Below are 21,891 nucleotides of genomic sequence, written 5' to 3'. Positions count from 1 at the left end.
CTATTTATATAGCGCCACTGATTCCGCAGCGCTGTACAGAGAACTCATTCACAGCAGTCCCTGCCCCATTGGAGCTTACAGTCTAAATTCCCTAACATACAAAAACAGAAAGAGAGAGAGAGACTAGGGTCAATTTTAATAGCAGCCAATTAACCTACTAATATGTTTTTGGAGTGTGGGAGGAAACCCACGCAAACACGGGGAGAACATACAAACTCCACACAGATAAGGCCATGGTTGGGAATTGAACTCATGAACCCACCACTGTGAGGCAGAAGTGCTAACCACTTAGCCACCGTGCTGCCCTACTGGTTGCATATAATTCTGGCTACGTTGGAAGCAAGAGGATGCCTCAGTAACTTTGTAAAGAAAGGCGGTGATTGGGCAGCAGCTTCAGTGACCAAGGCAGTTTAAGTGGCTACGTCACCTTGTTCGCGAGTAATGTGGTCTAAGGTGATGTCACCATGAAACTCTGGGGGAAATGCTGCATCAGCAAAGGGACAAAAGTGGGTGGAAGCGCAAATTCCACCACTATCAACTAGGCATCCATTAAGTGACTCTGAGGGGTACCCTGGTTCAGGCACAGTTCCAGACATCTTGAAGCAGTAATCTCATACAGTTTTTTATTCTTTAAATAGCAAGTGAAGTACCTTTTAAGCATGCATCCAATCTCATTTCTCCTAGCTGTCCTCTAACAAATTATTATCTCGTTTTCATAATCTCTCTGGACAGCAGATACATATGGTGGCCAGACACACACACACCCAGACTCAGCCATGAGCTGGCAGAGAAAGGAGGAGGAAGGGAAGAATTTAAAGTACAGACTGAGCTCAGGTGGGCGATTCAAAGCCTCTCTGCTCACTACGTCACGTGCCATGTGACTGTGGTTGCCATGGTAGTCACATGACACTGTGGAAACTGTGCAGATTTATAAATCATGAACTGCAGCCCGAACAAACAAACCAAGGAAAAAATGATACTAGCCAAGCTTCATCTTATAGTCTGCAGTGTTTTCTGTTAAAAGAAAAACACCTGATTTTTAATGAGATTGCTGCCTTAATGGTGGCCCGTTGCTCTATTAAGTCATGTATTCATGTTTCCATTGTGTTGTCCACTACCTGCATGAAAACATAGCATTATATTTCAATGTCCAAAAACCCTTTTGTTTTACTGCATTTCCCTTTTAAAATAGGCACAAAATAAAAGTGAAAAGTATTTGACTTTCCAAGAGAAGAACTTAAATAATGTATCTGAAGTGCTGGCCTTCTGCTCCATGACAGGTTAGTCCTTAAGGTGGATTTTACCAAACTTCAGTGCTATAATTTATAAATATGCCGATTGCATGACACACTTTATATTTCCAACGAGCTTTAAATGAGTTTAAAGACAGTAGGGTTCATTTATTAGCATTGTATTTAGAACACAGAACCATAGCAACCATTCTGCTTTTATCTGTTTACAATTTTGGGCACTTTTTCTATGTCACCCTAATGCCTTAGTTGTCTATGGGTTCTATAACACTGTTATTTGTATAGAGTAAGTTCAATTATATGATTCAACTGATACCATGGTTACATCTTAATTGCGCACGCTATCTTCGCTCGTTACATAACCACACGCTTTTCCACTTTTCCACTTATTACACGCCTACTTCAGTCCTTTAGACCAAATTTACTGTATCAGAGTTCTATATGTAATACCTTCTATTTCCAGTATCTCACAAAGTTCTATATATAATATCTCCTGTATATATTTATGTTATAAATATATATATATATATATATATATATATATATATATATATATATATACCTCCTATTTATTTTATCTCACAAAGTTCCATATATAAAATCTCCTGTAAATATATGTTTTATATATATACCTTCTATTTGCTGTGTCTCACAAAGTTCTATATATAATATCTCCTGTATCAAGACAGTTTAAAAATCATAATCACAACACAGATATATATATGTATGAAATAGAATCTTTACTTATACAATAATATAATAATATAAGTTCAATAACATAATTTTACACATTGTATATATACTAGTGCAACATAGATGATAATCTGTGTGTATGTACAATAACTTATATTACTTATTTCATGCTCATGTATATGCATATGTGTATGAATCTCAATTCACATGTTGGCTGAATCATCTCCACCTTACATATAGTGCAGCAATATCCATAAATCCTACTTGCACTCTCTCTCTTTATTTTACATGATACAGTCTATATTAAACTCTACAACCAGTTTCAGCAATATTTTTATTTAAACTCTAAGGGGCGTATTCAATTGTTGAGAAATCCCGCCGCGTAAAAACTACTACCGTTATTACGGTAGTAGTTAGCTGGATTTCAACTTGCGGCTCAGGGAGCTTCGAGCTGAAATCCAGCGAGAAAATTACCGTAGTAACGTTTTTTCAGCGCACTACTACTGTAATAACGGTAATAGTGCGCGGTCCGCGGGATTTTCGGCGTTTCCGCCGACAATTGAATACCCCCCCTAATAATATACTACAATACTTACAAGGCCTTCAAAAATATCTCTTTATCTAGCGCCAATACACATTGTCCACCAACCTCCCTTTAACCTCACAGGGGGTGGGGAATGTCTACAACAAAAGCTCAATTATACGCACAGTTAAATACATTGTAACTATCTTTTCCCAAGTAAGAATTTCCAAACAACCTAATTTAAATTATCACAGTCACATATTAATCATACGATCTCCATTATGGAAACTACAGCATCACATTGTCTTACACAACCACACAAGCAGTAACTACGTTCTACGTTCTATTCAACCCATTCAAATCTCAGCCACATTCAAACATCTGCATGCCAAAGACTTCTATTTCACTTCCTTAGACACTATGCATATGCAGTGCTAAACTTACTACAACTCCTATTGCTAAACACATTAAACACTATGCAATAAAAACTGAACATATTAAACATATTTAACCAGTATCTTTTCCATCATGTTCAAATATTAACACACACCCCGAAGGGCCCATGAAAACTCCTCTTTACGTGTGCAAGGTATTCAGTCAGTTAAGAAGAAAGGTCTGTGTCTGTGTCCAGAGAGAGAGTGAATGAATAGAGCCACCAAACTAAGGAGCACACAGCACATTTAAACCTAGTATTTGATATGTAAATGTAGGCAGCTTCAAAGACCAAAACTTGGTTCTCTGGTTAAGTTGGGGGAGAAGAGAAACTAGCTCCTTTTATCAATGGTTAGCTATTACTTGTGTGACCCTTTGGAGGGAAAATGGAATATATAATAATAGAGTATATACAATTTTATTCAGATATATGCATAGACTATGGAAATGTTAGATTATTAATATGGGCAATAACAAACACAAAAATGTGAAAAGTTGATCTTGAATACAATAGGTGTCCCCTTTCAAGGTTTTTAAATAAATTGTTCTCATCGGTAGCGGAACTTCCATTAGTGCAGCAAGTGCCATGCAGCGAGGCCCATGTAGATAATGGGGTCTGCTCCATGGCAGATGCACCTACACCTACCTGCACTGGGCCCTACAGCTCGCTAGTTCCACCTATGATTATCATAAATTTACTTTGTCATCCTGCCCCCATTGTTTACTTATCTCTCAGCACAAGCAGAGAAGTAGAGTAGGAAGAGAAGACAATAACTTTGACGCTTGAGTACAGACAGCCCTGACACACAACAGGTGGAGATGGTAGTGGCAATCGGGAAGGCTACCCCTGCATCGGGCACAGGAGTAAAAAGGCGTATTATAAGTCCGCCATTGTTTCACACGTCCATCTAAGCAGGGGGGGACCAATCATTGCTGGACCTCATGTCAAATTTTCTTAGAAGCGCAAAGATGGCGCTTTAGTTGCCAACACCTCCCACCCTGCCCCTCAATAGAGACTTCCACTCTGCAACATTCAGAGCAAGGTGGTGGCCTCTACCAGAGGGTGGAGTAACTCTAAAGTGCCCAGCGCTTCCGTCACCTCATCTCCACTTTCTTTGGGGCTTCACTCCCATTTTTTTTGACTATTCCGGTTCAGCTATTCATGTGCAGCCACAAAATACAAGAGAAGCCCCCATCTTCACATTATCGCAAGAACTGTACTGTGATACACTTAATAAATGTTTCACAACAATTAAGACTTTACACAATCTATTGTAACTTTCTTGTCCAAATTTGACATTATACCTATATTCTGAATATATTTTTAATTCTTTTCTCTGTTTCTAAGGTCTGGGGGTTTTGTAGTTTTAAAAAAATAAATTTTTGTATATCACTATTATTAAATTGTCGAAGCCCACAGAACAGCAGAGGGACTGCTTATTCAGCATGTACTTTAATCCCATTTTGGTGTGCTTGTCCATGAAATCATGTTTATAATGCTTAATTACATAATGGATTTACCAGGAACAAGCGTGACCATTTCTCAATCTGACAGCACATTTTCTTTACAGAGTTTCAGAATGATGGACAATTTAACTGAGGTAGCATCGCATTGTTGGGGGCTAAGGGGTATTCAGCACATTACTAACCATCACCAGCATCTTGTAAATTAACATGATAATTTATTATACTGACTACTTGTTATTTATATAGTATCAACAAACAATGCAGAGCTGTACAGAGAATGGAAAGTCATCCTCATCACTCCCTGTAGCAGTGAAGCTTACAATCTAACAGGGACACAAACATACACACTAGAACTAAATAAGTTAGATGCAAATTAGCCTACTAGTGACTGTGTGAGCAAACTGTAACATTTGGGGGTATATGTATCAAGCTGCGAGTTTATGGCGGGTTTGAAAAGTGGAGATGTTGCCTATGGCAACCAATCCGATTCTAGTTATCATTTATTTAGTACTTTCTATAAAATGACAGTTAGAATCAGATTGGTTGCTATAGGCAACATCTCCACTATTCAAACCTGTTAGAAACTCGCAACTTGATACATTTACCCCCTGGAATAGACCTATGAGGACACAGGAAGAACATACAAACCCCCTCACATGGTCGGATTTGGACACAAGCCTATAGTGGTTGAGCAGTTGTGCCAACATGGTGCCTACCTAAGGGGCCTATTTATCATGATCAAGGTGATAAGTAGGATTTTTTGTAAGAAATTCACTGTCCATTGTAATTGCAGCTGCTCCGGTGGAGATGACTCAGCTGCCCGCCAACACCAACCTGGAGCTAAAAGAGTTAACCTAACGCTTTTCCATGCCAATCTCCGTATCCGTGCATATGTGTAAGCCAGCTTGCCGTGTCGCGCATGCACATTGAAACTGGAAGCCCAGATTCCAACATAGTGCAAAAGATGACATACAATATAAAATACATTAAAAATTATAAAATGCTATATTCAATAAGGGATTTTTTGAAACAATTTTGTTCTGTTATCCTCATGCTGAGATGACAGAACAGGAAGTATCAGTATGACCCTATGCTGTTCTTATCCTAACATTTGCTTAGTTGGGTTTTATTTTTCGTTCGACCAAACAGTAAGCTGGCATCCAGTATTGATTGGTCTCTACGTGGACATTACATGCTTGATCCGTGTTGGAAATATGACGTTCTGCTTTTTCCATGCCACCTGTCACGGAATTAAAAGACCAATGCATTGGCCACAATAAGTTCAATTATGCACCATCTGGATGCCTCTTGGGGCGATGACAGTCATCTCATGTAGACACATGATGTTTTTCCCAGTACTGATTGAACATAAAAATCAGCCCGTGACACTTTGTCCTTAGAAATAGGTCAGATTTATTCAATGGATGCACAGTCTATAAAAATCTCAGTGATCGGATTCCATGACGATTACTATAGAATAATATTGCATGTTGTAGTTACTTTTGGAAGTGACTGCTGTAAGGTCTTTAATGAATAACCGAACTAATGTGATCTCTTAAAATTCAGTGAGTACATTTACTGTATGCATCCTCTCTGCTTGAGATTAATGAAGGCGTACTATTAAATATCTTCAATAGTGGGTCATCTGGGAATAAGTTAATAGTCTGAGTACTGCATGATCCGTGGGATTTAAAACATTTCCTGGAACTACATGCTTGGAGATCCAACGTGTGGTTTGCTTTAGCTGGCTAAAAATATCAATGAAAGCTCAGAGAAAATGTGCATTTTCATTTATAAATATGAGTGGATATTGATAGGGTGCTTGCCTAATAAAAGCAAATGTGAAGAAATGGTATAACCAGCAAAAGCAACAGCTCTACCTGAAAAATAAAACGGATGTTTTGCTGAATTCATAGTTTAACATTATATTATTATTTTACAAGGGGGTGACTGTGGTTTTGAGATTGGACCTATCAGTCATGACTATTACAATGCAAAATGAAAAAAGTTACCGATTTGCACCTTGTTTGAAATGTAGGTGTATTTCAGAACACACTTCCTACATCAGTGTGACAGGAGCCAGACATCACTACTGTGCTGCGGGGAGACCCTGCTACTTCCACTATCTCTCTGTGAACTCCTTCTTGATTTCATTGCCCTCCGCACATCCTGACACCGTCCGTCTCACATGCAGCCCTGTAATCATGCGAAGCCCCGTGAGCATGCAAAGTGAACATTTTAATAATTTAAGCTAAGCAAATCGGTATACATCCAATCAAGCCCACAGTATTTACAGTCATAGCGCTTTTCTTTAATGTGCCACTATTACCAATACACTTTTCATCATCTTCACAGAGATCTACCATTCTTTCAGCTGCCTAACTCAATTAATTCAAATAACCATTAATGAAATATCTAACATTTAAAAACTTCTCAATGAGAACCTCTGTTCCCCTAGTGCCATGATGCAAACAGTTTCTTTTTAACATAGCCTTATCTTTCCAAACTTCACTGTCATGACTCACCCATCCAAACAATGCCTCCTTGCACAAATTATTTATCCAAATGTTAAAATGACTAATATGAAGCATCCTATGTTTTTCAATTTTCTGAACTGGAAAATGTCCGAAGAGTTCATTAGTGCTGCTGCCTGTCTAAGCTCCTTTCATCCCAAAGCAAAAAGCTATCTGCACTTTTCTAACATCACCGGCAAATAAATCATTAGTGCCACCATGTGCAATAATATTCACCTTGATACCCTGACTCAACAATTGTCTAAAAAGTGCTCCATGTCTCCTTGAACTGCTTACATCCAATAGGCTTGAGTAACATCCCTATTTCAAGAACTATCAATTTTCTGGTGGCCCATACACCAACTTCCTGATGGTCCATACATCAACTTCCTGGTGGACCATACATCAACTTCCTGGTGGACCATACAATAACTTCCTGGTGGCTCATACATCAACTTCCTGGTCGCCCATACATCAACCTCCTGGTGGCTCATACATCAACTTCCTGGTGGCCCATACATCAATTTTTCTGGTGGCCCATACATCAACTTCCTGATGGTCCATACATCAACTTCCTGGTGGTCCATACATCAACTTCCTGGTTGCTCATACATCAGCTTCCTGATGGACAATACAATAACTTTCTGTTGGACCATACATCAACTTCCTGGTGGCTCATACATCAGCTTCCTGATGGCCCATACATCAACTTCCTGGTGGTCCATACATCAACTTCCTGGTTGCTCATACATCAGCTTCCTGATGGCCCATACATCAACTTTCTGGTGGTCCATACATCAACTTCCGGGTCACCCATACATCTACTTCCTGGTGGCCCATACATCAATTTTTTGGTGGTCTATACATCATTAACTTGCTGGTGGCTCATAAATCAACTTCTTGGTGGACCATACATTAACATCCTGGTGGAACATACACCAACTTCCTATTGGCCCAGACATCAACTTCCTGGTGACTCATACATCGAATTCCTGATGGACCAAGCATCAACTTGCTGACAGTCCATACATCAAATTCCATGTATCCTCCATTGTAACCACAACTTCAACATCAAGTTTATGCTCAGTGAACAGAAATGTATATAAAAATTAGTTGTTGTGACATCTCTACCATCAGGCCTTCCAGAGCCTACAATGGTCCAAATTTCTCTAACAAACATTTTTTCTCCTAGATGGTCTCTGTTCAAAAATTAGGGGGTCACCAAAACAGTGTTTAGGGGTTCACTGAGAGATTGTAACGTGATAATCTTAACATCATCTTGTCTACTTCAAAAAGTAGTCTATAACATTGACTGATTTTGATTTAGTCATCAAAACAAGTAGAAAATGAATAAATGCAAATTAATAATAGTACTCATTTTAGGAGTGCTCAAATAAGCATTTTGGATACGCTCTAATGCTCATAAAAACCTTAAAAAAGAATTTTTGGCAAAATGCAATGGTTAAAGCTGCCAAACATGGAAATTATTTTGACTTTGCATTGAATTATTTTTTTTTTAATCCCTTTCTTCATTTTCCCTAAAGACAAACTCAGGCAGATGCACAGAACAAGAGATAGCAGAGGGGAACATTTCCATATCAATAAATGCTCTTTGAAAGCTCTGAGAAATTTATAAAGGTTTTCAATCTTTTAAGCAGGTTATATAGTTTGGGTAAAAATTATATAACGAGCCTGGAACAAAAACCACATTGTTGGTTTTACTAATCAGTACATGAATTGCTGCTGTTTAAGCAGAAAGGATTGATGTAAGCCAGTAGGATTTCTGCAATGACTGTGTTTTTGTTGCATTGTCCACTTGTGGATTCCCACCGCTTGGGCGGTAGGACGCTGTGTTGAGTACTGAATAAGACACTTAAGAACACAGAGAAAAGAAAGAAGATACATTATTTTTTGTGAAACGTGTATTCAATGTGACATGGCCCTATATAGGGCATCCAAAGAAAAATTTGAATTAAAAGTTATTGCGCAAAGCTTATGAATTCTGCTCAGAAGCATCCTTTAGTGTCTTGGGAATTGTCTTAAAGGACTTCTCTTTCCATATTGTCCCCCCAAGGAGTGTCCTTGGTCCCTTAGCTGCTTTTACTTGTCAGTGACAGGAAGAAAAACAGAATTAATATACCTTTGAGCTTGGAAATCAAATCTAGGTGGGTAATTCAAACTTGCCCAGACTGTGGGTGTGTAACGAATGAGGCCTCTGATTGGGCAGGAACTATGACCAATCCAATCAGTTGCCGCTGACAGACAATATTATTTTGAGAATGTTATATTACACTCCTTTGCTGTTTCTTTTCTTTTCTTTTCCCATCTATTACCAAGTACTCATCTATAACTGATATCATCAATCATCAGTTCACATCAATTGAGCAATATCCTTTGTATGATAAAGTCATTTGCTGTGTTTTCCCTCCTCTCTCTCCCTTTCTTACATGCCTTCAAGTATTCATATAATAATCCCATAAATTGGTCAATATCATTGTTTTAACCCTTAAAGTAATAAAAAGTAATACAATTATCGTATATTATTACCGTGTTCTTTTTTGTGCTTGTTTTGCCTTCCTCTTTGCTCCTCTCTCTAGTTTTTATGTCTTATGGTCATTCAATAACAATTTAATGTAGTTCTTGTATTTCTACTCCGTCTACACATGTGTATGTTGCCCCTCCCACTCCTGAAGACGTATTAAGTTGTAGTAGGCTGTACACACAGGGTCTGATGCTAAATTGGATGCATATTGGGCGTAATTTACTCTAAAAAAAAATACCCCTGTAAAAATAGTGTATTTCCACCCGCATGCTGAGTTGCATCGAAAGATGCTTCCAGACGTGCATCTGGTTTATGTCAGGTTTACATACGCCTACATACACTTACACACAGCCACAAGAAAATTTAGTTTGTTAACATTTGTATTCATAGCGAAAAACACATTGGCTATTAGGCTTAATATAATGCATTAGATATAATATTCCTTTACATGTATGAAGGAAAGCGGTAAAACAATATATTGCAAAATAAAATATTATATGCACGATCATCAGCTTCATAGGTGGGACTGCAATGAGCCAATCAGAAGCGGCTAGCTCGGAAAGAAGCCCTGCACAATGGCAGGAGAGGGGGCAGGAGCTGTTATTTTTACTGAGGTTAGTAAAAAAAATATTAATTGACAGTTTGATAGTCCTTTTAAGCGTTAGTGGGCCTTGGACAATAGTCAAAATTTGTGGGTTCATTCCATTGTGCTACAAAAGGATATTTCTTTGTAAAAGCTGGCATGCCAAATTGTCCATTATGTAGCCATTATTTGACCTAAATCTGAGATCACATTCTGAGAACAACAGCACCAGTAATACAGTATACTGTTACATAGTATCCTGCTCTTTTTGGAACATGAAGACAATGATAAAAGCTCTTGTAAAGCACACTCAGGTCCCATTATGTGGTTTTGGCCCTTGTCAAATGCCATGGGTTCATTTATTAAAAAGTTCCTTCTTTTGTTGCTTATTCCCATACCGCTTATTACAATGGCAGTGCAATTATGCATTGTTAAGTTTACACAATTCCAAATTTAGGTTAAAGCATTAGGATTCCATTTTTTTTCCCGATTGTCCTCCTGTTTCTTAAAAACAAATGTATTTCCTGACTGAGGTTAGAAATCTGTGTTGCAGCGAAAAGCATTATTACAGGCTGTTTTTTCCTGCACTTTACCACACGGATCAAAGGCAAGTAGAAGATAAAAGAATGTTCTTCTGTTTAAGAGCAGCTACACTAACCCCAATTCTCTTGTCTTTCGCCCCCGTGGGATCCCTCTCGCAGTGAATTTCAGATTTCTCTCCTCCCCTCCCTCTGCAAAACAGATGAATTCTCCAGTACACAAGGGGTTCACAATTAATCGGTCTGTGCCTCCATCTTTAGTCAGCGAAAGAGAATTAAGTTTCAGAGTATTGTCTGGGAAGGTTTTCCCAGGAAACTGGGATAGAATTAAATTGTTCTAGGGAAGCTGGCCTGTTATGACTTTATTAGTACACCAGCAAGCATGTAATGGTTATGGGAGCCTGGAGACCCAAATAAATACTGGCTTTTAGCATAACTTGCTTCGGAGGTGTTTTAGAGCAGTCTTCTGAGTTCCATTGCAATTAAGAATTGTCCCCTTGACAATGACAATTGGATGACAATGCTGTCGGTGGAAGACGCAAGAAAACTGCTCTAGCAGCAAAAAAATCATTGGGAAGAAACAGAGTCAAGCGATCAATATGTATATTATTCAACGGGTGTCTGGTTATGAAAATGAATATTTTCTTTGCTAGCTGCTACTTTTGCTGATCAGACTTTAAAGGATGATTAAAATCAGTTACATTTACAACAAGCACAGTATATATAAAGAGTCTGGCCGCCTCGAGACAACACATTGTCTTTATTAATTACAATTCCCAATGTATCACTTTGGACCCCTTTCCTTGGACATCCACAGGTACTTGATTCTAGTTTCCAGACTGTGCTATTATACAGGGGAAAGAAGTAAGAGAGCTATCACATATGGATCTAGCACTATAGAGGATAGTCAAGCTTTTAAGGACAGGAGGTGTGTACTGAATGTTGAACCTGATTGGACAGGAGTCCAGGCCTTCCAATCAGGAGCCTTATTCAATACACACCTCCTACCCTAGGTTCTTGTATAGTTAGGTGAAGTCCTCCAGAGGGTCATTGTCTTTGTTCCTCCTCCTGTCTAATAGAGAGTTCCAGGGACTAGAACCAGGTTAATAATGATGTCCCTGGGGAGAGAATCCTGAACACAATATATACAGTAAGAGGGTATTTAATAAAGATTATAGGTTGGCCCATGTGGGAAAACTCTCTAGCAGATTTAAGATTTAGAACAGTTTAATGGTGGGTAAGGAATTTTGGTCAGCTGTGTCCTAGTTCTTCACCTCTCATGGTAGCGCTTACAGTGCTATACTATACTGGGGACAGAAATGGTATAGGGCAAGTCTCTTGTGGAGACAGTTGAAGCTATGCTTCAAAACAAGATGACAAGCTCATTGGGTGAGGGCCTGACCACATAACATTGATACTGAAAGGCTTGTTGGAGACCTAGGTTCAAAACCGCCTACTTTAGCTAAGTCAACTTGTATCTCTCTCTGAGCACCTAAAAGGAGATTGGAAGGTCAAGGTTGTATGAACATCATTGGGTACACCTATATGTGCTATATAAAATTAAAACCAAACAGTACAAAAAAACAGCATATTCGTTTGAAAGTAAATTTTCCAAATATTAAGAGTTGTTCTTCATACTTTTATGTACTGGAACAGAAAAGGATTACAAGGTGGAACAAAGAGAAGGATGGCAGACAATGTGGTAATGTGCCCTTGTTTTGTGGAAGGGACTTATGTCAGGGCTGCACTTAACGCACTAAGGGGGTCTTTTAATCCATAGGAGAAAAAATGTCCCGTTCAAAGCCCCCTGGATGGTGAAGAATATCACCAGCAGTAGCCTTCAACAGTGGCATCCAGTGATTCATAAGTTAACCTATTTATCATGAACAACGCTGTCCTACGATTGCTAACGCGTTAATCAGGGTTCACTGCAGGAAAAAAGCCCACTTTATTATTAAAGTAAGTAATGTATTCCTTATTTTAAAAAAAGCTAAAGTTATTTTTTATTTTATTTTTTATTTGAATCTGGAATTGTAAGCCCAAGTCTTGCGTATGCGCGAAAAGGGACATGCTCTTCACACAAGCACCTACCCATTGTTCATGTTTCTACAAATTAGTTCAGACTCTTGAGTATTCCGAGATTCTATAGGTGAAAGTGCAGAAAGGAAGTCTTTGCACAGGCATGGTTGGCTGTCGGATATCATTAGGGCGACCAAGAGGAATTACCGGCCCTGATACGGCAAACTTCTTGATGCCACTTCCATAGCTGACAAAGAGGTCGCAACCATACCAGGCTGGTGGCTCCTCCCACTGCACCAGCAGGCCTAGGTCCTAGTAAATTGTACCTGTCACCCCCCCCCCCCCATCTCTCAGCGCCCCTTGATAGCGCAGGTATAATTATATAATTCACTTTACAGATCTGTGTGTGAAAAAGGGAATGGTTACATATTCAATGTACAGAGATGCACAATATGATTTGCACTATATATATAAATAAATTATATTACTTAGAAATAGTAATAATAATAACAATAATAATATGCTTTAATATGCTCAAGAAAACCCGATATGCTCCTATATAGTTTCATATTTAGGGGTCTATTTAAAAAACTACAATAGCCCAGAATGGCTATTGCAGGATGTCACTCAATTTGTGACGGGGTTAACACAGGACAAATTGGTGAACAGTAAAAATAGTTTGCGTAGGAAGGGGGGTGGGGGGGGGAGGTCTTTGCAAGGGCTTCTTTAGGAGCCCCGTTATATTAAATTGCAGCTGAATAACAAATATACCTTAGTCTGCAATCCCCCTACATAGCTACCATAATGTCTAAGCTCCCTTATTCCCTAAGGTGCTCTTCATATAACATCATATTCTTCCACATGGCTTTGTGCACCAAGAGCCATGACTGAAGCTATACACAGACAGCAGGGCATAGGTATAAAAATGTCATTATTTACACTCATAATGCTTAAAAAAAAACAACATTGCTTCCTGTAAAATAAACTCTAATTACTACACTTAGACCTGGAACGAAAGTGTTAGCACATTACATTAAAATCCATCTTTTTCTAGTTCCCAAATGGCCCTTTAAAATTAAAGAAAAGGAATTGTGTTATAAAATCAATATCCTGAATATTGGGTCAGCTCAGCAAATGAGTTTCCCTTTGGTATAGGAATCCGTTATTTTAAATTAGTTACCTTTGAATGAAAAAATGGCAGCAGGCCCGTAACTTCGGAGAAAACATTATACTCGGCTACATTTTCAGGAAAAGCTTTTTTCTTTTTTTTTAAGAGTACAACAAATGCATCTGAGATTAAACTGATGGACAATTTTTATTGCGTTTCATTATCATTTCCTTCAGCAGTGCTCACATCGCTCATTCTTTTTTTTCTAACATCGAGTTTATTAAAACACGGGCCCGACCGTATTCCTCTGAGAATGTATTAGGTTTGCCACGAATGGCAGAATTAATTTGTGTTTTGTTTTTATATAAGCTGAATATATTTCTTATGTAGCTTGCTTTTTTTTTTTTGTTTTTGTTTTTTGCCGGAATACCGAATTATAAACAAGCGACAAGTAAGCTAATATAAAATTGAAGGTAAAGCTAATATCAATATAAATGTCATGCAAATGTATATGTATTTGATTCTTTGAATTGAACAGAAAACATTACCTATATTTAGCATTTTATAGTCCATGGAGAGTTTTTTTAAATATATATACAACAGGTGCAAAATCAGAAGGGGGGCAATGCGTAAGGTCTTATCAATACAAATGGGGCAAATGACCAAGAGCGGACCGATAGAGAAGATTGTGTGTGTTTGTTGCATGTAAATCTCACACCCATGTTATTATTTTGTGGCTAAACATTTGCTATAGCCGGTTATAGCAACCACAGAAAATCATGCACCTCTGCCATAGGCAAACCGAGGGGAGGGGGGGGGGGGTTCCTAGTGCCTGGAAACCCCCTCCCAGCCTGGGGTACTATATGCTTGAGGTGGCTGGACCCTGCCCCCGGACCAGACACTTTGCAGATTGTGTGCAGATCGTTTCTGTCTGCACTGTTCACAGCCATCTCTCCCCAACAAGTATTGAAAGCAGCAAGAACAGATAGGAGGGAGGTGGACAGTCTGTCAACTGTTCTGACACACTCAGTCAGGACTTTGTCCTGATTGTAGGGACAGTTGGGAGGTATGTCCCGCTTCACACAGCTCTGCTCGAAAAGGGAGGGCTGTGTGCCCCTAACAGTAGTGCACACAGCATTGCCCTGTATATATGATGGGGATAGGAAGAGTTGGAGAGCAGCCAAGCACTGTCTTAAATTATAGCCATGCCCCCATGCATGCTGGTCACGCCCACTGACGGTGTGGCATTAAAACTCATCTCTACAAATACTGCGTTTGAACCTGACTGCAGTTTACCATTAAAATATCGCCAGGTTATAGCCAAGGGCCCATGAGCATTTTAATTCAACACTGTATACCATACTTGTCAACTCTCCCGGAATGTCCGGGAGACTCCAGAATTCTGGGTAGGTCTCCCAGGCTCCCGGGAGAGTAGGACAGGTCCCCCGCATTTGCCCACTTCCTAGTGAAGTAGGCAGAATTAGAGTCAAAATGACCCAATTCTCAGGGAATCGCGGCATTTTGGTCACGCCCCCTGCTGTAAAATGAATCATTTGCGTCATTACCTCTCAGGGTTGGGGCAAAAATGACGCAATTTTTCAGAAAAATTTATTTTATGGGGGGGTGGGGGGGGGGAAGAAAAAACACTTTTTTTTAATGTGTTCTCATTAACGACTATATTATTAACAGGTGACAATCAATGAATAGTTGTTTGCTGTTGTTGTTCTTTTGTGACTTTATTTTCTACATATGTATTGGACGTATCGTGCAGTATATTGTCTGGAAGAGCAGAAAGGACCTAGACCCATGTTCATTAACAGATGTATCTTCACATCCGCTCTTTGCGTATCCCCGATGTACATTCTTTTTGGGTTCCTTGATGAATGATACCCCAAATGCATTTTTTATTTGCACAATTGCGCCTATTTGTCCATCATGGGCGTTTTAAGCTGCACACACACACACACAATATATATATATATTTAGAGAGAGAGAGAGAAAACAATGATATTACATAAAGAGCAAAGGAGGTGCATTGTCGGTGTACAGTATATGTGGACTTTAACTGCCTTTTATCACTTATTTCCAGCCATGTAAGATTGAGGTGCTGTCATTTCAGTTGTAGAAGAGAATAAAGCTCATCCACCTTTAAATTGAGTAATTCCTTGAGGAGCCACAGATTCGCTTTAGTGGGAAATCTCTGTCACAGTTGTTGCCACCTCGCCTCTATCATTTCCCTAAATTCAATCAGCTTCTCACTAAAGGATTCCATCACTAATGTGTCTTGTATGTGACAAATGGCACGTATCACCTGTGTCGTTCTACTGTGTATCACGGCACCGCATGTTGCTCCAAGGATGTTTATATTGTAGCATTAATGCGTTAACCTTTACAGTACTGTGATCCTTCCACCTACATTATTCTCCAAACCAAATCTTAACTGAATGAGACATTTTTACAATTGCAGCATCACTATCATTGTAAAAAAAAAAAAAACTCGTTTCCCAAGCTTGAATTTTTTCATAGTAAAATATCATGTGTTAGGGAAAACTTCATGTCTTGCCACTTACCATTGACCAAAAGTTTTTCCTTTCCCCCTTTTTCGTTTGTGGCTTATATAATTGATGGGGAGCATTTTGCACCTAACAGTCACTTGCCTACTTTCTCCTTTCAGAGGAGAGATTCAAGAGGTAAGTAAGTGCGAGGAGGGGCGTGGCAATGTGATTCGCATTACCATGGTCCTACCCGCTGCTAGACAATGCCGCGATTCACAGCCTTGCACAGTGTGGGAAGAGGCCATCCATGAGCAATCCCCATCGTCAATCATTTAATTTATGACATAAATTAAGTTAAACCAAGTATTATTTTGGGAGAGAAGAGGAAAAGTTGGACTTCGATTTTACATTTTTATTGTATGAATTTTCCTTCTATTCGTGATCTGCAAACTTGAAATGGACTAAGCAGACGAGTAGACGCACTTGCGCAAATTGAAACAATTCGGGTCTCCATATTTTGCCATTCGTAAATATTTTTTGTTTGAACCAGTAATATTAATAATAATAATAATAATACCGTCATATATTGCATTGAAGTCAGCTAATTGGATAAAGTCATTTCAATTAATATCTAAGAACTTGATCGTCTTTGTCTGAAAATTGTGCGTAGAGCACGCTACGGTGTGGAGAAGCGTATCCAGCCGCAACATGTAGCAACAACAGGTTTTACACATTTACACGCATTCACACGAACATACACATTTGTAATTAGTACACACTAATTGTAGTTGCAACACATAGTTATTTATGTCAAAATGTAGCAATGTTTACGGTTAATATTATAAGTTATATACCTGTTAGTGAAATCAAAGGTTCAGGTTACAGGAACTATGTCATGTATGTATCATTTTAATCCCCTATTAATCCGCAGTTGTCCGGTTCATTCGCCGAAGGGTTCGCACATTGCATACTCTAGTTAGCGATGATAGGGAATAAATGTTTTAAATGATATTGTCTGTGTAATGTAAATAGACTAGTTTAAACTGGATTCTTGCCGGGAAAATCGGAGTTCATCCCCTGGAGAGCTGACCCCCATCTTTGAAGCCTGGACCTATAGAAGCAAGCCACATCATCTGCATTGTTTTACTGTATTCACTGACTGTATATAAGCAGGGGCTCTGGACCTAGTGGTCAGTCTACTTGACCACAGCCTTCAGACCTGAATGACTGTACACTGGATCCAAAGCGCCTGCGATAAGTAACAGCTGTACTTATTTTATTCTGATTGTTATTCTGCTACTTTTGGCTATTAAATCACATTGTGCTTTGGAACCACATATCGGCAATCGACAATCGTTATTGGATAGCAACTAGACGTGCATAACAATTGATTCGTTGGATGTAAAACTATAGGCCACATGTCTTTAATCATTCCACAAACTACACCACAGAGAATTCACTGTTCTGTTGTTGTGTCACAGAAACATATCAAAGATGTCGGGACAAAATTAGGTAACAAACTTAGTGTATGACTGTTATTTTCTAAATGTAATGTGTTGTGAGTCAGTCTGGGTACATCGCTACACAGCATAAAGATGAATGTGACATAATATTTTGAATCCACTGCGTACCTCCAGACTTTAATGTAACACACACTAAAGTGTGTAGTTGTGGGGTCCTCACATTGCCGATTTAATTGCACTTTCCTCTGTAACGCTCTACTAACTGACGTCAACATGAAGTTGCTGGCCAGCTCTGTCATCGGAACTTGTAGCTGTCAGCATGCTGCTCTCTTCGCAAATCTGCGTTGTCACTTTACAGGTAAGTCTGTATTATATTCTTGTCGTTTTTACGGTTATCATTTGATTTCTAGGTCTCATCGTGGTTGGTGTAAATGCCATCGGGTAAACGTACCCAGCCCCTTCTAAAGTGCTAGACCACCTCTAACTCCCTCTCCTCCACGTAACATACCCCTGCATTGACACATATACCAGCAGCACACAAATCACTTAACTGTCCTGATTTCAGCGGGACAGTCCCGATGTTAGGGCTCCGTCATGCTGTCCTGCCCAATTTGTCCTGCAGGTAATAATGTTGGAGGAAGGGAGGTATGTAATGGGCAGCCTAGCGTTTACAGAGATGGGGGCTTGGAGAGCCAACGGCACCTAGTGCAGCTGAGGTAAATGCCAGTGGTCACTCCATTAAGCCTCTTATTTGGTCAGCACGATGGCTTAGTGGCTAGCACTTCTGCCTCACAGCACTGGGGTCATGAGTTCAATTCCCGACCATGGCCTTATCTGTGTGGAGTTTATATGTTCTCCCCGTGCTTACGTGGGTTTCCTCCGGGTGCTCCGGTTTCCTCCTACATACTAGTAGGTTAATTGTCCGCTATCAAAAAATTTACCCTAGTCTGTCTGTGTGTGTATGTTAGGGAATTTAGACTTTAAGGTCCAATGGGGCAAGGGACTTATGTGGGTGATTTCTCTGTACAGCGCTGCGGAATTAGTGGCGCTATATAAATAAATGATGATGATGATTTGATATTAAAGTTCTTTCCTTGGTTTCTCTGCCATGCTACTCGAGGGAGTATAAAAGAGTAATAACATGACAAGGAATACAAATTTCAGTACATAGACACATTTGCATTAAAGATAACATATATGAATAAAATATATACACATGTAAGTAAAACATTCATGTTTAGCTGTTCTCATCAGCTTGGAGAGTGCTCACTAAGCTAGAAACATCTGACTTGCAAGGGAGAATGTTCTATTTAATTGGAAAGTCGCTGAAAATTCCCCCCCCCCCATATGTTTAATTTTTCATCGACAAATGTAAAATGGATTGTACAGTTTTTATGGCATTCAAATTTAAAATGAAGGTGACATTAGGTAAAGCTGTGTATGTAATGATGTATGATTTAGACATCTATTTGGATCTCCCAACAATATTTTGTAGCCTTTGTTTTTCTATACTGTGATTCGGAGGCGTAATCGATATTGATGTAGCCTTGAACTTCACATTCGTCACCAAAGTGATCTTTCGGAGGACCAAAGCCTAACCTAAGAGTAAGAACCGTGGTATCACAAAATCATTACAATTATATTTATATTGTACTTTGTTATGTTTTAATAAAAAAAAAAAAAAAAAAAAAAACAACATTTTTTTTGTCTGTTTTAGTCCTTTAAATGTATTTTCTTTCATGCTTTCTGCCTATAAAGGAAGCAAGCTTGCCGATCTTTTAATAGAAAATCTGTCACCAATATAGGTGGCCATGGACCTTGTCAATATTGTCAATATAATATTATCGTGGGTGGCATTTATTGAAGCATTCTAGCGTCCTATCATTTTAACCATCATCTCTATGACAACGTACACCATCCAAACTGTTGAGAGGTTTTTGCAGTTGATTTGATCAAGTGTAGACCACAGGCGAATTCTACAGCAGACTAAGGAGACCATTGTGTCCTGGGTAGGAGCAAGCCCTGCCCCCCCCCCCCCCTTGGACCCTTCAAAGCGTTGTCACCCTCTCACATTGCGCTGCTCACCTTCACAGGCGGGAGGTGGGGGCGGAGTCCCCTCCTCCTGGAACTGGGAGTGTGGCCCTTTTCTGTGACAACATAGCCCAATGCAACACCCCCAGCATAACCCTAACATAGGGCAGCAACTGCCGGCAGCTTCACATGTAAGACGTCGCTCGCTGCTTCTGCTTCATGTCAGCGCCGGCGCTCCCTGCAGGTGTTACTCATTCACTATTTTAGGCGCCCCCCTAATTCAGTATTTTAGGTGCCACCCTAGCACATTGGCCCCCTAGGCAACTGCTTCAAATCACCTAATATTAGTGCAGACATTGATTTTACTCCTATAGTAGGGTAAGTATTACACTTAATTATAAATCCACTCATGATTTATAGGCACGAGGGCAGGAGTAACAAACAAACGGGCCCAAGGCTTCCCTGTGTCTATTATTTAACTCTTAAAACTATGCTAGGTTGACTTTCCCTAAAATACAGGCAAAGCTCATTGCTTCACTGGACGATACTAACTCGCAGCTGGAAATCTCATATGTTTAGATTAATCTTACCCCAGTGCACATTTTATATGCAAATATATATATATCCCTGCAATCTAATTAACTTTTACAAAGGGTGGCTTTTTATCACAAAGGCATGGTTCTCACACAGCCCCTTCCCCACTCCTCAGGCAGGCTGTTGTTTTTTTAGGCCTGTATTATCCCTTAGGCCTGACCATGTTGCACACACATGCGCCATGCTACCTTTCTATCTCACGCTCTCATTTCTGTATCTCCCACTTAAACACATTTCTTTTTACACATTTAAACACACACAAACATGTGCTTGCAATCATCATCATCATTTATTTAAATAGCGCCACTAATTCCGCAGCGCTGTACAGAGAACTAATTCACATTAGTCCCTGCCACATTGGAGCTTACAGTCTAAATTCCCTAACACACAGACACACACACACACACACACACAGACTAGGGTCAATTTGATAGCAGCCAAAAAACCTACCAGTATGTTTTTGGATTGTGGGAAGAAACCGGAGCACCCGGAGAAAACCCACGCAAACATGGGGAGAACATGCAAACTCTACACAGATAAGGCCATGGTCGGGAATGGAATTCATGACCCCAGTGATGTGAGACAGAAGTGCTAATCACTAAGCCACCGTGCTGCCATTGTAGGTGCTTTAAGTGGTGGACAGAGGTCTGCATAGGCACTCTGACTGGTCTGCGGCTACCTAACAAGCTGTGATGCACTCTGTGTTCTGACAACTTTTTATCAAAGGCGCCATTAAATCTTTCTTTCTGTCGCTTTCTCATTTAAAACACATGCTCTTCCTATTTAAACACACAAAAACATGTGCTTGCTTGAACACATTTGCGTCATAAATGCTTTACTCTTCCTCTTATTACATTCATACACATGTGACACAAACAGCGATGTCTGATAAACACCCACAAACGCTTTCTGTCTTACAGCATATACACTAGTACACACACATTATATGTATATATATATATATATATATATATATATATATATATATATATATATATATATATACATATATATATATATATATAGACAAAGGAAACCCTGAACTTAAATATACGAATGAGGATTGCTAAGGTATAAGGTTAATACCAGTAGAATAGGCTATTATGTACCTACTTCTGAAATAACATCATGCCTGTTGAATCTATCTTATATCATATATTATCTGTATTGTATGTATCCACATATTTTGTATGTTTAGATAACTGCAATGAATAGGATGAATGGATGTTTATATAGATAATGCAGTATAGTGAAGTAAATGATAGATTGGTATTTATTTAGGGATTAACACATAATGGTGGGCTAGCTGACCTGGAGGTCAATAGATGTGTAATGTTTAAGCGGTATAAATTTGAGATGGTCACTGACCCCCTGTGTTTTGGTTTTGGATTCGGTTTTGGATCTGGATTACCGTCGTGTTTTGGTTTTGGTGTTGGTTTTGCAAAACCGCCATTGCGTGTTTTGGTTTCGGTTTTGGTTTTGTTTGGTTTTGTTTTGCTATTTTGTTGGAAAATCAATATTTTTGGGCCTAAAATAACCCAATTTAGTGCTCCAACTGTTTTAGAGATAAGTAATCTAATTGTAGAGGTAATAAATCATCCAAAAAACAGTTTAATTGTTCGTTGGTAGGCCTTCATTT

Source organism: Mixophyes fleayi, chromosome 10 (assembly GCF_038048845.1).
Source record: "Mixophyes fleayi isolate aMixFle1 chromosome 10, aMixFle1.hap1, whole genome shotgun sequence".
In the NCBI taxonomy this organism is placed as follows: domain Eukaryota; kingdom Metazoa; phylum Chordata; class Amphibia; order Anura; family Limnodynastidae; genus Mixophyes; species Mixophyes fleayi.
The sequence above is the reverse complement of the archived record's forward strand: the minus strand, read 5'-3'. Positions refer to the sequence as shown.